Source organism: Haliotis asinina, chromosome 3 (assembly GCF_037392515.1).
Source record: "Haliotis asinina isolate JCU_RB_2024 chromosome 3, JCU_Hal_asi_v2, whole genome shotgun sequence".
NCBI classification, from domain to species: Eukaryota; Metazoa; Mollusca; class Gastropoda; order Lepetellida; family Haliotidae; genus Haliotis; species Haliotis asinina.
In genome coordinates, this window is record NC_090282.1 from 3602245 (window position 1) to 3618058 (window position 15814).

Sequence of the window (15814 nt, forward strand, 5' to 3'; positions counted from 1 at the left end):
TGCGACGTCTGTAAAAAAAACACCAAATGCAACAAACTATTGTATGTTGTTACGCAGAAATATTTACATTTTGAAATAGATGCCTCAGAAAAGCTAAAGATTTAAAAAGGACTCATTTGCTTATGAAGATTATTGTAACCGTTATGAAAGGTCGAACAAGTAAGTTGATCTCAGCTTTGGCACAAGGTGAACGCGTAAGCACACAGCCACTCAAGTCCACTCACTTGAAGCCAGCTACTGATCTATTGATCTTCGCTACCCGCCGCTAATTAAGTCGCGTCGCAACACAAGCGCGGGAAAATCAACCCCGCTCAAGATCGAACGTGTTGCTCTGTGACGTCACAGAGAGGGGACGCCACTGGTAGCTAGGGAGAAGATGGCGGCCGGCATGTGACAGGTGCGTTGTCATTAACATGTTAAAGAGTGTGAGTGTTGTGAGAGTACCGTATCATTTGTGTGTGCAGGTCAGGCAGACCTACATGTGTTTCATACACACGTGCATGTAGCGTATACACGCCCCATTGCTGTGCTCTTAGGTCGTCTGTCACAACAGTGCATGGTGCCTGCTCATTAACACCTGTATGCCAAGTCGATGATGAGTCAGGTAGCATGGACCAATGTTTACTTTAGGATTTTCTCGACAGTAGTTTAAGTCGGTGAGCATAAAACGGTGTGGTTGTAATATCGGATACTGTCAAGACGTTTTAAAAAGTTGAACCACGCCATCTCATCTGACAAACTATATGTTCTGGACACGCTTCAGCTGTCCAAGAAACTTCACTCAGATGTATCAGCATGTACTCAGTCTAGCAATCAACTTTACATCACATTGTTCATGCAAAAAATAAGCTTGTAAACAACTGTTTCAGCAGAGCCAGCAATTACATATTCATGAGTCCCCTCTACTTTGCCCACAGTGTTCAGCTCAGTACAAGTCCTACTGTCTCACTCACTCACTCACTGACTCACTGTACACTGGGTGGTGGTGTAGCTGAAAAGCATTCACTCATCACGCCAAAGACCTGGGTTTGATTCCTCATGTAGGTGCAATGATATTGCTGGAATATTGCCCACTTCCTCACTGTACAACTTCCCCACTCTTCCGACAGTGTACAATTCCCTGTATTTCAGCAGCATATGACACGGACCTGCTGGATATACCACCTGGATTTGGAGGCTGCTGATCAAGGTAGGTCTTCTGTCACTACACCTGATCACAAGGTCACACACCAGTCATTTGGGGAACCTGCAACTAGATCTGTGATGCTAGAACACACTGATGTCTACAGTTTCATTTCATGGTTATCAAGGTGTCAATCATTATTGAGTTAACTATCAACACAGAAAATACAATGCACTAATCTCAGTGTTATTCGCCTCATCTAGTTTCAGACGATTTCATTTGATCCTGAAAAATAGACCCAATACTGTTTATAAACATGTTTACTTGTATGTCAAGACAACACCATCTCTAGATGTGATGCGTACAGGAAATTTTCCACCTTTCTCACTGGGGAACAGAAGTAAGTCTCACACACACTGGTGTATATTTTCCCATAGGGGATAAATTATGTTATTGGAAATTCCATCTGTAGGAATGCATTTTGATTTTCTGAAGCATGACAAACTTAAATCAATCCAAAAAGATAAAATATGTGAGAAGTTTTAGATTTGTATGTATAAAATGGCAAATTATGAAATAGGGATAGGAGAAAACATTAATGTAAAAGCATTAAATTTATAATCCTATCCTATCTCACTTTCCAAAGTTTCCTCCGAATATTAACGGTGGAATGGAAATGACCTTAAAATGAGTTAACAGCTTTTAATGCCACCTAATGTGAACACACCCTGGACCCAGCTGTTATTGTAGGCAGTCACACACTCTGGACCCAGCTGTTTTTGTAGGCACACACAGGCCTTGGACCAGCTGTTGGTGTAGGCAGTCACAGGCCCTGGACCCATATGTTCTTGTAGGCAGTCATACACTGTGGACCCAGCTGTTGGTGTAGGCAGTTACACACTGTGGACCCAGCTGTTGTAGGCAGTCACACACTGTGGACCCAGTTGTTGGTGTAGGCAATCACACACTGTGGACCCAGATGTTGTAGGCAATCACACACTGTGGACCCAACTGCTGGTGTAGGCAGTCACTTACTGTGGACCCAGCTGTTTTTGTAGGCAGTCACACACTGTGGACCCAGCTGTTGGTGTAGGCAATCACACACTGTGGACCCAGCTGTTGTAGGCAGTCACACACTGTGGACCCAGCTGTTGGTGTAGGCAATCACTTACTGTGGACCCAGCTGTTTTTGTAGGCAGTCACACTCTGTGGACCCAGCTGCTGGTGTAGGCAGTCACTTACTGTGGACCCAGCTGTTGTAGGCATTCACATACTGTGGACCCAGCTGTTGGTGTAGGCAATCACACACTGTGGACCCAGCTGTTGTAGGCAGTCACACACTGTGGACCCAGCTGTTGGTGTAGGCATTCACATACTGTGGACCCAGCTGTTGGTGTAGGCAGTCACACACTGTGGACCCAGCTGTTGGTGTAGGCAATCACATACTGTGGACCCAGCTGCTGGTGTAGGCATTCACATACTGTGGACCCAGCTGTTGGTGTAGGCAATCACACACTGTGGACCCAGCTGTTGTAGGCAGTCACACACTGTGGACCCAGCTGTTGGTGTAGGCAATCACACACTGTGGACCCAGCTGTTGTAGGCAGTCACACACTGTGGACCCAGCTGGTGTAGGCATTCACATACCGTGGACCCAGCTGTTGGTGTAGGCAGTCACATACTATGGACCCAAGTGTTGGTGCAGGTAGTCCAGACAAGCATTTGCCTTACCTTGGATGCACATGTGATTCTGTACTGAAGTATTTCTTGTGCTGAGGTATTTCTCGTGTCTCTGACAAGTGTAGATGATGTGATCTCACTGTTCCTTAGGTTTTGTTGTTTAGTTACATAAATTAACTTGGAAGTTTATCAAGATGATAAATGGGAAAGGATGACAGTAAGAGAAAACGGAAGGTCTCTATAACAGACTTACTTCTGTATGACAGTCACACTGCTAGCACATGTTCATTTCTCATCTGAGAAGTCTTATCAATCAACTAAGACACCTTGTTGATCAAAGGAGAATTCGATGAACCTTTCCTCACCAAATGATGCCTTGTTTCTTGTTAGCACATTTTCCAGTTATTTTATCAAGGAATCCCTTTTTTACCACTAAATGCTAAGTGCAAGGGCCTGGCCTAAGAAAGACTCTGGAACTACCATATTCTTCTGAATGTGTTCAGAAATCCGCCAAGTCTATCCTTTTGGCAGTGATGCAGCAAGAAATCATGAAACTTAGGATTGCCCAGTCCCAGGAAGGTTTGTGACATGACCATGAAGCTGACCCATCATGTGTTTGTTGTAATGAAGCCTAGGATGTGTGAAGTATCCTATTATCAGTTTAGCTTCCTTTTCATTAGCTCAGTTTCATCTCAACATTGTCATCTCTGTTTGGAATGACTGCTAGTGACTACCTGCAACAATAGCTGGGCCAGGGTTTGTTGTCTGGACCAGGCAATCCAGTGATTGACAACATGAACATTGATCTACATGACTGGGATATGATTGCTATGTGAATCATGTCAGCAGCTCTCACGAATTTAATTAACGGTCCTGTTTGACACATGCATTGCTGAAGGCCACATCTTACCAGGATCTTTATGGAGTTGGACTGAGCTGGCATTAGATCCTGGAAACTTTTATTATGGCTAATTCTGCTCCAAGGTGAAAAACAAGAGAATATAAGATATGCTTGTCCATCCACCTGTCTGTCAGTGTGTCTCTTGTCCATTCCTGAACAGAACTTTTGAACCTTTGTATAGTTCTTTTTTTCCTAAACTGTTAAATGGGTCTTGCTGAAATGTGCTTAATGGATCAGTATGGTTCTGAAGTGGAGAAGGATAAAAAATGATATCATGTTTTGCAGTGAGTATGATCAGCCAGTTCGTAAAGACAGCAAAATATTTTTTTTTTAAACTTAAGACACATTTACATTCCAGAGCTCATTTAATGCTTTCAAAGTTCAAAATGCATTTTTGACAAAACCAGGAAAACTGCAGTCAGATTCCAGTCAGTTTCCAACTGTGAAGAGTAAACATGCCCTTGCCCATGATAATACTGTTTTCATCGTTACAATGTCATCGGTATGTTTCATGCAACAAGTCAATTGTGAGTATATGACTTGACGATGATTCTGTGCCACAAAATGTAACATTGGTGTCATGAATTATTCTTATAAAATTCATTAACTGCCTTTTCCTACAATTACTTGGTAAAACAGACAAGGTGCAACTAAACTGATACGGCACACCTGGAAATCAAGCCCAGTGGCCTTTATGCACACCTGATATCTTTTCTAAATCAACAGGTGATTTTGTTGCAGTCAGCAGTCTGTTCCCAATACACAACTTCTCTGTTACCATGAAACAACTTGTGTTTATAGTCTTTTCACAGTTGATACTTGATCTGTTCCCAGTTACCAGATAATGTTCTAATCTACAGCTTATTTGTGCATCCTCATCAGTAATGACTGGCAGTTAGTGAGTCAGTTTAGTTTTTCAGTGTTTTAGGAGTATTCCAACAATATCTGGGGACACCAGAAATGGACTTCACACATTGTACACTTGTAGGGAATTAAACGTGGATCTTCAGCTTGATGAGCAAATGCTTTAACCACTGCTCCACACATCCTCAAAGATTAACAATCTCATTAATACTTTAATTGGTGATTCCCAGCATCCTGCTCACTCAACATGAACACACATCCTGTAATCAATGAAAATGATAGTGCTATTGTAGTGAGTAAAAGCGACGTGCATGTTTGGGCGTGAATTACACGGGTATTGACCACACTGGAGTCAGTGCTTGTGTCTGCCAAGCTAAGGCTGTGTAGCAGGGCCGGGATAGGTGGGGGTGATTGGAGCCACATAACACTGATAATTTCATAGTGACTGTGAATAGCTGTGTAATGGGTCAGTGGTCGTGTGGGCTGGGAATGTTTCAAGCACAAGAAGTGTTGTTCGGTTTGATCTGATGTTGATATAGAGCTTCAAGTACATGCCACTGTGTATGGCTGTCTAGCTCAACCGGGCATAGGTGCTGTGGTATTATGTAGGCTCGTCAATTGCTGGACGTGACAGGTAAGCAATGCTTCACATTAATCTGGAGAAGTGGACCTCAATGGTGCACTGATACTGACATTATGAACAGTCATATTGACATTAGCTGGAAACACTGTAGGTTTGCAAAGAAGTTTCCTCTGATATTTACAAAGTGAATATTATTTAGAAACACTGCAGGTTTTCAAGATTTTGTCACCCCACCAGGTGGCACTGTTATGCAGGATTTTATATCAGCTGAAAGTACCAGTTAAGTAATGTGTTATGGTTGTCATAAAAATAGGTAATATTTTCAAATTGTCTTTTTATGATGCTATTTCTTAAGATATATGGAACATTAAACCAAAGTTGTTTTGCGAGACATAGAAATAGTGAATTTGGGTTTCATTTCATTCCAGACCATAGTTTTGTCCATGTTAATTTAGTTCTAGCTTCCGCAAATGTGCTTTGCTGTTATTACAAGTGAAGGTGTATGTTATTACCTAGTTGTTTAGATCTGTCCATGGCAAGGAGTGTAAGATGGACAGGTGTTGGTCACCCTTGTGCTTGGCACTCAGCAGGCATACTTGTCTTACCTCACACGTAAATGGTGCCGTTTGATTGGCTGAGCTCTGTTCCATTATTTATTATCTTACCTCACTCATAAATGGCACCGTTTGATTGGCTGAGCACTGTTCCATTATTTATTATCTTACCTCACACATAAATGGTGCTGTTTGATTGGCTGAGCACTGTTCCATTATTTAATGCACCCCGCTTACAAGTGAGGTACATTTCAGTGTACACTGCTGTGAGTGGCAAGTCATATGGTACTTCGTGGTAGTAATTCTCTGTCTCTTATAACATTGACTTATGTATGATGTACGGGTATTACTGATATATTTCTTGTAAGCAAAGTCTAGCAATGGCAACAAAAGATTTGTACCCATGCTTCAAACAATTAAAAATTAGCATTAGTTCAAATGTGTGTGCATGTACATTTCATAAAATGTATAACACCTTTACACTTATATTATCAGTTTTACTCATAAGGTTAAATTAAATCGCTGTTTATGAACCTCTTCACCTCTTCATATGGAAGTGCAACTACAGTCCCAGTGTATTGACTATTGTACATCACAGGAACTAAGCACATGTTGCAGTAATGGCTACATGGGATCTTCTAACACATGTGTAAAGGCTAAAAGTAGATACTGAAATTAGTTTCATGAAAACATATCTGAAAGATACAAACTATACATCAAAATAGTGAAAGTGTAATTGGAATGACAGGGTGATTATGTTTGCTCTTGTTCAACTGACCTACACCTCAAAGAAGTTGCCTAATATGTACAACAATGTTGATGTATAACATCTCTACCACTGAGTGTAATATGTGGTCATAATATGGCGGCTTTGCTGAAAAGGTAACACAGGATTTTACGAGGACTCTTCCCTTGTTTCATAGGTTGTGTGTACATACATATGCGATGTAAGTAATCGATTGATTCTGATTATTATTCTGTGTATTGTTATATGTTCTAAACTGTTTACATTGTAAATAAGAGAAGAAGCCAGAAATGCTGATAATTAATGTTCCTGTTCAGCATGATTTTGCGTCAGTCATGGAGTCACACTGCATGGAAACTTTGTATTGTCAAATCATTGCATGGTATTTCTCTTCAGTTTGCCATTTGTTGCTATGATACTCTTCCCCTGCATATTTTAAACATATTTAGCCATTGCAAGCAGTGATTAGGTGACTGGATGTCAGAAAATTTCTGAAAATGCAGTGTAGTGTAAAATCGGATTGTTTCTTTGTTTACATTTCAAATAAGTGCAATCTTTTGAGCACAGCATTCGTTTTCACACCCAACATCATTATTTTTATCTAGACAGTTGGTATTGGTGACAGAGACCATTTGTAATCTGATTCTAAAATGTATGGGGAATTCAGTGATGAATTTATGGCGGATGACTGTATGAAAAATATGTGATGTACTTGGCGTCTGAATACCGCCCTTCGTGAAACGTGATTTTGTAAGCACTATCTAATATAGAGGAAAGCGCCCTTCCTCGTTTGTGTACGTGTATTTTCGAAAACACCCCAACTAATACAGTGTTCATCTGCAATGTTGCAGAATTATAAGTGGTCACATGAAAGCGTCATATCAGTGATCATTAATATGCTATTTTCGAAATTCAGTACTCCCAGTAATCATCAGATTTTCACTTTACCAAATATACAGCAAAAAACGCTGTGAGTTGGGTTTTTTGCCTTGTGCCCAAAATGGCAACATTTACGATGAAGCATATTTTGAAAGGTTATTTTAGGAAGTTTGACATAGTCTGAGATAATAGTGGATGGTATCAAGAAGCAGGACATTTCCCACAGAATTCAAAACTATAAAGTATATTTGTATGCATCGTATATTTAGAATTTTATTGGACTTCAAAGTGAGAGTTGAAGAGGAAGGCTGGGATTGGGAAAGGCAGGGGCCAAGGGCCATTCTGCACATTAGAATGACATATGGCCCATTAAAAAAGTTTACTATTGATACGAGGGCAGTGGCGCATTCAAAATTAAGGAAATGGTTAATAACCCAGAAAATGGCCCATTGTCAATGTTCTCTTTCCCAGTCCCTGGAAGGACATATATGTCCCTGTGGCACCCAAGGGGCTCAGGCTTCAGGGCTCAAACAATCGAGGGTACATCAACCCATGCCCCCCTTTTGACCAGTGAACAACTTAAAATGTTCCTACTTTGAATGAACCCCCTTGTAATGTAGCTAGGATGTGAAGACTTGGATTTCACCACCGTTTTTACTTGTGAAGGTCCAGATTAGAATCATGTTTATTGCCCTTCATGGTGACCCCTCACAATGTGTAGGCTGGGTCTCACTCAAGTAACAAATGTCTAAAACTTGCTTCATTCGGCCTTTCTTCTCTGACTCTGGTACCTGTGAAGGTCCCGGGGTAGAACAGGCCTTTGGCAAACCCACCTTGCCATAAAAGGCATCTGTGCTTGTCGTGAGAGGCGTCTTACGGGATCAGGTGGTCAGGCTTGCTGACTTGGATGACACATGTCATTTGCTCCCAGTTGCGCAGATCGATGCTCATGTTGTTGATCACTGGATTGTCTGGTCCCGGCTCGATTATTTACAGACCTCTGCCATATAGCTGGAATATTGCTGAGTGCGGCGTAAAACTAAACTCACTCACTCACTCTGACTCTGGTGATACAGAAGGGTGATGATACGATGTGTTCAGCAATACATGGGTCATGATACAATATGTATTATAACATCTTATATTCAAATCAGTGGACAATAGAATTTGACAGTAGGTTCCTGAAGGAAAGGTAGCTGCTGATGCAGGTTTGTAGAAGAAAGCTTGAACCTCAAACTATAATTATTTTTATTAGGCTTGACACACAAGGGTGTCATTAAGCCATCAGTGAATAATCAAGAATATTGTGTGGTACTAATTCCGAAATAAACGAATCTTGTCTCATATAGTTGACCCTACTGTGCAGTCAGTGAAATGAAATAATTAGCATTTAGCGTTTATTTGCGACATAGGTTTTTCTGGTCTTTTTATTGTACAGTCTTATTATACACTGGTTGTATATTTGGTTGTATTCATTGAGTAAGCTAGGTTTGGTGGATCTGGTGCCAGTGGAACCCACTGCTAACACTGCTCCTGCATAGGGTGCTTGGTTTTACAGTGCCATCCTTGCCCTTGTGGTACCCTTTCTACAGTGCAGGACCGTAAATATCTAAACAATGGCATTTTATCCCAGTGGTGCCATCAAACACTGTGCTCTTCATCACTCACAAAAGTCTAACTTACTTTTTATGCTCCTTTGTTGAAACTAAATATACCAATTCATTTACACATAAAGTCACCATACTGATGAGGTCTTTCTGTCTGACAGAATTATTCTTTCTCTAAATGATTCAATTTGTACTTATATGTTTGAAACATAGCACTTCCAAGCCCAACCCCTAAACGTTCTGGTACATGTATAACACCAATGATCTCCTCTGACAGCTGTCTGACACAGTCATATCTTGACTTCAGTGAACACATGTTTATCTGCCTTCCAGGTGATAAACTACAATCTATATTTGAATAGTAGGAAATATTTGCAATGTGAGGACGTCCGTTTGGGTTGGAATACACCATGTTATCAGAGATTACCCTTGTAGGAGGGCTAGTTGGGAGGTTGTGTGTGCAGCTGGCTGGCTGGCCTGGGCATGACCACTGATTATGACATTAGAGATCATCTCCAAATCAGTTAGACTGCTGCATGTGATATTTTTTATCCCCCCGGCATAGAGTCGACGCCTTGTCTGTCTGTCCATCCGCCTGTCCGTAATCATTTAGTTTCCGGAACATAACTCAAAAACTGTTCAATATTTTTAGACTAAAATTAATATTGATAAACTGAACCTGTGGTTGTGCCTTTTGCTATTTACAGATTTCAGGCATATATGTTTTTCCATAGTACATTGTGGTGTTAGTCTTGGTGGGGTGGGCTTTGTTTCTGGAGCATAACTCAAAAACTGTTCAATATTTTTCTGCAAAACTTGATAGATATATCAATCAGAACCTAAAGTGGTGCCCTTTGCTATTTATAGGTTTTTGTGATTTATTATTTTCTTGGTTTCCTTGGAAACTTATTATTATTATTGTTATCATTATTTTTGGATATTTACATAGCACACATATCCATGTAACTATTGCTTGCTCAACTCCCTGGTATCCGTTTCCCTTGATCATTGGATGTCCGTCTTAGGGTTACATAATATTATCAATCTCAACTCCCTGGGGAGTAAACAACTCTTGCTGCCACTAGGCTACCAAGTTTATTGTAGCTCTCTCATCCTAACGAGGTAGCCAATTCACAGCTGGGTAGACTGGGACACATAGTCACAGTAATTTGTCTAAGTTTACTGCATGTAGCTGTACCCGCAACTAGGTGTATGCAGGTATTCTTGTGACCACCATCTGGTCATATACCAACGGATTCGTGGGTTCTCTTAAGTGCAGAGGGTTGTGTACTGCACACTAGGGGTTGTGACAACACAGAAAGAGTCTGCATACAACGTTGATTTCAAGGATTTTACACCCGGTCACAGGTTAGTTAGATCCTGACAATTCAACCTCATGAGGTTTCGGACAATCTCAAAATGGAGGGATGGGCTTTGTTTCATAGCATAGCATAAAACAAAAACCATTCAATATTTTTCTGCAAAATTTGGTAGATATATCAGCCAAACCTAAAGTGGTGCCTTTTGCTATTTACAGTTTTTTATGATTTATTATGTTCTTGGTTGACATGGAAACGTTTCAGACTTAGTTTCAAAAGTGAGAGGTGTGTTTCGTTTCCGGAGCACAACGCAAAAACTTCTTAATACCTGTCAGCAATGCTTGGTAGATATGTGTGGTAGATCCCAAAGTGGTGCCTTTTGCTATTTACAGATTTTGATGATTTATCATTTTCCCATTTTCCAAGGATGCGTTTCCGGAGCACAACTTGAAAACTTATACAAATGGAAGTATTTTCCAGCAATCATTTATTTTCTAACTGATGAACTTTAACACGACAAATGTGTTTCCACATGGACTGGTCAGTGAAGCATTATTGATAATATCTGATTTATGTGTTACCTGTTATTGACAGGGAATTCTGCATGCCTTCCACTGAAGCTTGTTTGTGTCATGTTTTAATACACATAATTATATCTTGTAGTACATTCCAGGGGTAATACTTCAGGCAGTAGTTGATATAGGGCCTCGCTGGTTACCTGCATACACATCAGGTAAACAGCTCGGTGGAATGTCAGGGGGTGGACGGGATTAATACAGACTGACAGCAGGGTCGGACTTCATGCAGGTGTCTACTTGCAGGCCAGGGACACACACGTACGATTATCACAAAGTATTGAAATAACGGAAGCTGCTTACTGAGTGCTATTCTCTATACTCTTAATAAGTGACTGAGTTCGTGAATAGAGACTTTGCTTGATGTGTGGTCAGTATTCCATATCTACACAGCATAGTCATCAGTGGGAAGAACATTACCTCTCTGATTCACTGTGTAACTGTCAGTCAGGCTGACGAGTGGCCTGGCAGTCATAGATGCAGGCTTCTTCTCCTGTCATGTCAGAATGAGCTTTCTTGGGTTTGTATGATTGTAAAGTACTCATATAATTACAAGGAAGCCAGAATACACAATTTGTACTTTTTTTGTCCAACTTGGTTTCTTGTGTATGGTTAAGATGCTGAAGGCTGACATATTGTATTTTCCGGTATAAATATTCCATTGTTATGTCGCCAGTGCCCACATTTCTAAAACAAATATTCTAGTTCCTTTGGCTGTGTGGCCTCAGGTGTTCAAGCACTACATGAATATCACATCCCTGGCTGCTCATCTCTGTCATTATGATGTGAAGGTGTGAACCAGTAATTACGTATGGGGATATTTTCACGTTGATTTGTTGGACAATCAGCAAAACTTGATCTGTATTTGAGACTTGACCAGAAGAACCAGTAATTGATATTATAGAGAAGTGTTTGGTTGTGTTTGATTGTACACAATCAGCCAGGCGGGAAATGCCTACACTGGGACAAATTCAGTCATGCCATAATGAGCGTTGAATAGACAAGGATTCTGTGATTTTGGTATTTCTGTAAATGGAAACCAAAAAGAAAAAAATTAAGGTCAGGAGTTTCTCGTTGGTTTCCATATCTGGAATTTGCAATTGGAAGATTTCATTAAATGATAACCAACATAAAAGCAGAAAATGTAGTTTCATGTTTGTTTCCATTTCGCTGTTTTGAACTAAGTAACATACAATGTGTAATTGTTTGCCATCCAGCTGGCATCCATTCAGTGAAACTGGGTGACCTAGTATCCAAATAGAATCCATAATGGATACTTTAAGCTCCAGAGACGGAAACTAACAAGAAGCTATGGTCATGTGTATACTGTTGGTTTCCATTCCTGACTGAAACTTAGTTTTGAAGATTAACTTAGAATAATCGAGAGGCCTTATAATTCAGTCTGAATATGCCTGGGCAAGGAATAGCAGATTCATATCATTGCTTAGATGAACAAAAAAAAGTAAATTGTTGACACAGCATTTGGGGGAACCATGATATAACATGTGTCTTCAAACTGATGATACAAGAACAAACGATACATTTTGTTTCTTCACATTCTTGTTTATTCATGATGTCATGAAGCAGCATATTCCAACTACCATGCTCACAAACTTCACAATAACTGTACTAAACATACAAATGGTGAAGTAAAGGAACAATGACTATAAATGGCCTTTGTCCAGCTATGTGTGCGAGGCATACTTAGTCTGGTTTCTCTACTCTAGATTGGGATGATTGAGGCGAGTCCAGGTTTCGGTTGTCTGCTTTGTCAAATTGAGGATGAGACGCTTTCTTTATATGAAAAGAAATAATAAAACAGTGATACCTGTATACAAGAATAAAAGGTGAATTGACTCAGAATATTTAAAAATGACTCAGCATTATACATTGATCAAACTTTTATTATATATTAATGACTTATTGAGCAATTGAGTTATGTACGGACTTATATTCATAGCATTTGGGTATCCTAATGTTCCTTTCAGTAAATATATTGTACAGGTAAATAATAATGTAATATTAAATCCACTTCAGCAATATTTCAGCTATGCCAAGACTTATATTGTTATAGATTAATAATTACAAGGTAAATGATGAAATATATAAAACAGACTATAGACTGCCAACGCCTGGGAATGTGAAAGAGTATAAGCATTTAGGAAGATTAGTATAGAGTCATTCAAACAATTGTCAGTTCAGTACTTACATGATGATGTTTCTCAATATCCAGAATATACGTGAATTATACAATAAATTGAGACAGTGCATAAAATTTAACATTAAAAGCATTTATAGCTGGTATGGTTTGACACTGAGTTCAAGTACTTGACAATTAATCAGTGTCAGGTCATTAGTGTACCGGGTCCGTGTTTTGACTTCCTTGGGCCACTTAACAGGCTCCTATTATCAAAATTAGCTTGCTGTAAAAACAATGGAACTTACCTGAGTCAGGTGTTGACAGACAAAACCGGAAGTAATGAATCGGTAATCCATGGGCACGTGAACTCATAAGATTTTATACAAGCAGCGGGTTTATGTACTGAAGTTGTCATTTTCAGTCTTTGCCATAAAATCACAACCAAATTGGGCCATATAAGGATTTGATGCCTGCCAATCAATAAAGGATTAGGTATTTGTTAGATCCACGATGCCCCTATGCACTGTTGTCGCCACTTTGTCGCTTGATCCCAAGTGCCGACTGTTTTGAAAGCAGGTCTAGTCAGTTTTTGCAGTAGCGACAAGGAACTCAACACAATGCGTTACTACTATGCTTGCCTGTGTTATCTGATTCAAGAAACTAACAATGAGAGTTACAATACAAGCTTTGGAGACTCGGATACGTGAAAAATTTAGAACAGCAGCAGTCGTCGATCGCAGTGGGAGAAAAGGAACATTCCACAATCTGGTCAGGTACAGTGTTATTTTCTTCAATTAAGCAATAGCACATGTTATTTGTAATGTTTAACGTAAATAAGTGACTAGGGCAATACATTTGAAATTTTTTAGTCGACCTTGGTAAACAAATGCATGTCGAATTCTTAGCAAGAGAAATGGCTTCCTTCTCTCAGCACTCAGTTAACTCAAGAACTCAATATTACTGTGATTTGGATCAGACACAGGCAAACTGTAGCGCAAATGTGGCAGTGTAGAGAAAATAACCAGTCTTCATATATGCGTGCAAAGCGAGCGAAGGTTGGCAACTCACTTCCCTTGCTTCGGTTCAAAAAGTATTTTTCATGTCAAAATAAAATATCGCCACCATCAAAGGTACACTCCAATTTCCTCACTAAGTTGTGCTCTCAGATTTCCAACCCCTTATTTAATAATTACTCATGTGAAATGTGTGTTATTCCACATTTTAAGCCCCAGTCAAATGCTTAGTTTATACTTTTTAAGCTCGTTGCTTATTGGACAGGGGGTTCAGTTTGTTTCACCTCAAACAATATTGAACAGGTTTCTTTACTCTAGCCATGGATATTGTTGATGAATGCTTTTTTGTACTGATAGTCTGTTTTCTAAATTTCAGAAGCTGGAAAGCAGGAAGGCTGTGAAATGATTGACTGGCCGGAGGAGAAGCAGAAAGTTCTTATTCTCTTGGGGAAAGGGCTAACATTTCTCAAATTGGAAAGCCAAGTAATATGGACTGATCCTAAATGATGTGTTTAAGAAAACATTCTGTACTCACTGCTATTTATTCACTTGTTTTTATATCGTTTACTTTTTTGAATATTCCAATTATTATTTGGTTGCAAGAAGATTGTTGAATATAAATAAACGTTTAATGAATTTGTGTTTCATTCTTTTATTCCTCATCCTGAAGCTTTTTGCCATTATACAGTTGTACAAAATACCTGATTTGCTACATGTGAGACATGAAACAATCTCTTTTCCGGAGGATCGGGTAAAGGATCGGCATGAGCAAGTTTCAGTTTCATGGAAACTAGGTTGAAAACTGGATTGGAAACTAGGTTGGAAACTAGACCATGGAAACCGGGTTCAAACCTACAATTAACTCATACATGGAAACCAGGTTCAAACCTTCAATAAACTCATACATGGAAACCAGCTGGATCCTGCTTGGAGGAGTGGGTAAAAAATTGCACTGGAAACCATCCTGAAATGGTGCAAAATTCAGTTTCAGTTTGTATGGAAACCAACAGTAAACTAAAAACACGGAAACCAGCTGGATCCGCTTGGAGGAGTGGGTAATGAAACAAACGGGAAACCATCCTGAAATGGTGCAGTTTCAGCTGCATGGAAACCACAATGAAACTATAGGAAACTCCCTGTATACGAACTGGAAATGTTGGTTTCCATGATGTTTCTTCTGAGTTTCAGTGATTAAACTTATTTTTGTAGTGTGAGAAATGCATTGTTGAAGCTGATAACCATCTTGTTGTTTTGTTGTTGTCAAAAGGAATAATTTGCAAGTAAAAGATAAGTAGCTAGGAATGAATAAAGTGAATGGCTTAACAGGTATACAGTTGTCCAAAAAAGTATATTTATATAAGAGTGAGTAAGTTTAGTTTTACGCCATTCTTAGCAATATTCACCAGAAATGGGCTTTACACAATGTACCCATAGTGCTCCCCCAAGGGTTCAGAAAGGGCAGGGTAAATTCATGGAAAAGGGCATTTCATAAACTAAAAGGGCATGTTGGTGAAATTGGTTGGTTGGTTGGTGTTGGTTATTGTGTATGAGTTCAAATCGTCTGATAATTTCAATTCTAAAGTTCATTTTTACTCTTCTCAGTTTTGATTTTAAGATTAGAACTTGAAAAAAACCCATTTTAAGACATTAATCTGTTATCACATTTGTTTACAATTTCACTATTTCTTTTCTTCGTTGCCAAGTATTTGTTCACAACTTTCTTCAAGTCAATGTCTGAAGCTAAAGATGCATCCAGGCTAATCATGAGAAGCCTGTTGCAGTTCTGAACACTGAGTCTATTTCTTTGATCTGTCACAATCAATTTCACTTC

At 39.5% G+C, this 15814-nt stretch overlaps 1 protein-coding gene across 2 annotated transcripts in view; it reads left to right on the forward strand.

The window, feature by feature from the left end:
- The first annotated feature begins 355 nt into the window (after nt 1-355).
- LOC137277321 (myosin-9-like) overlaps nt 356-15814 on the forward strand; it is a 74652-nt gene continuing 59193 nt past the window's right edge. For both annotated transcript variants that reach the window (XM_067809004.1, XM_067809003.1), the window contains exons 1-2: nt 356-397; nt 1135-1189. The gene's annotated coding sequence lies outside the window, so the exon portion shown is untranslated. The remainder of the gene's footprint in view (nt 398-1134; nt 1190-15814) is intronic.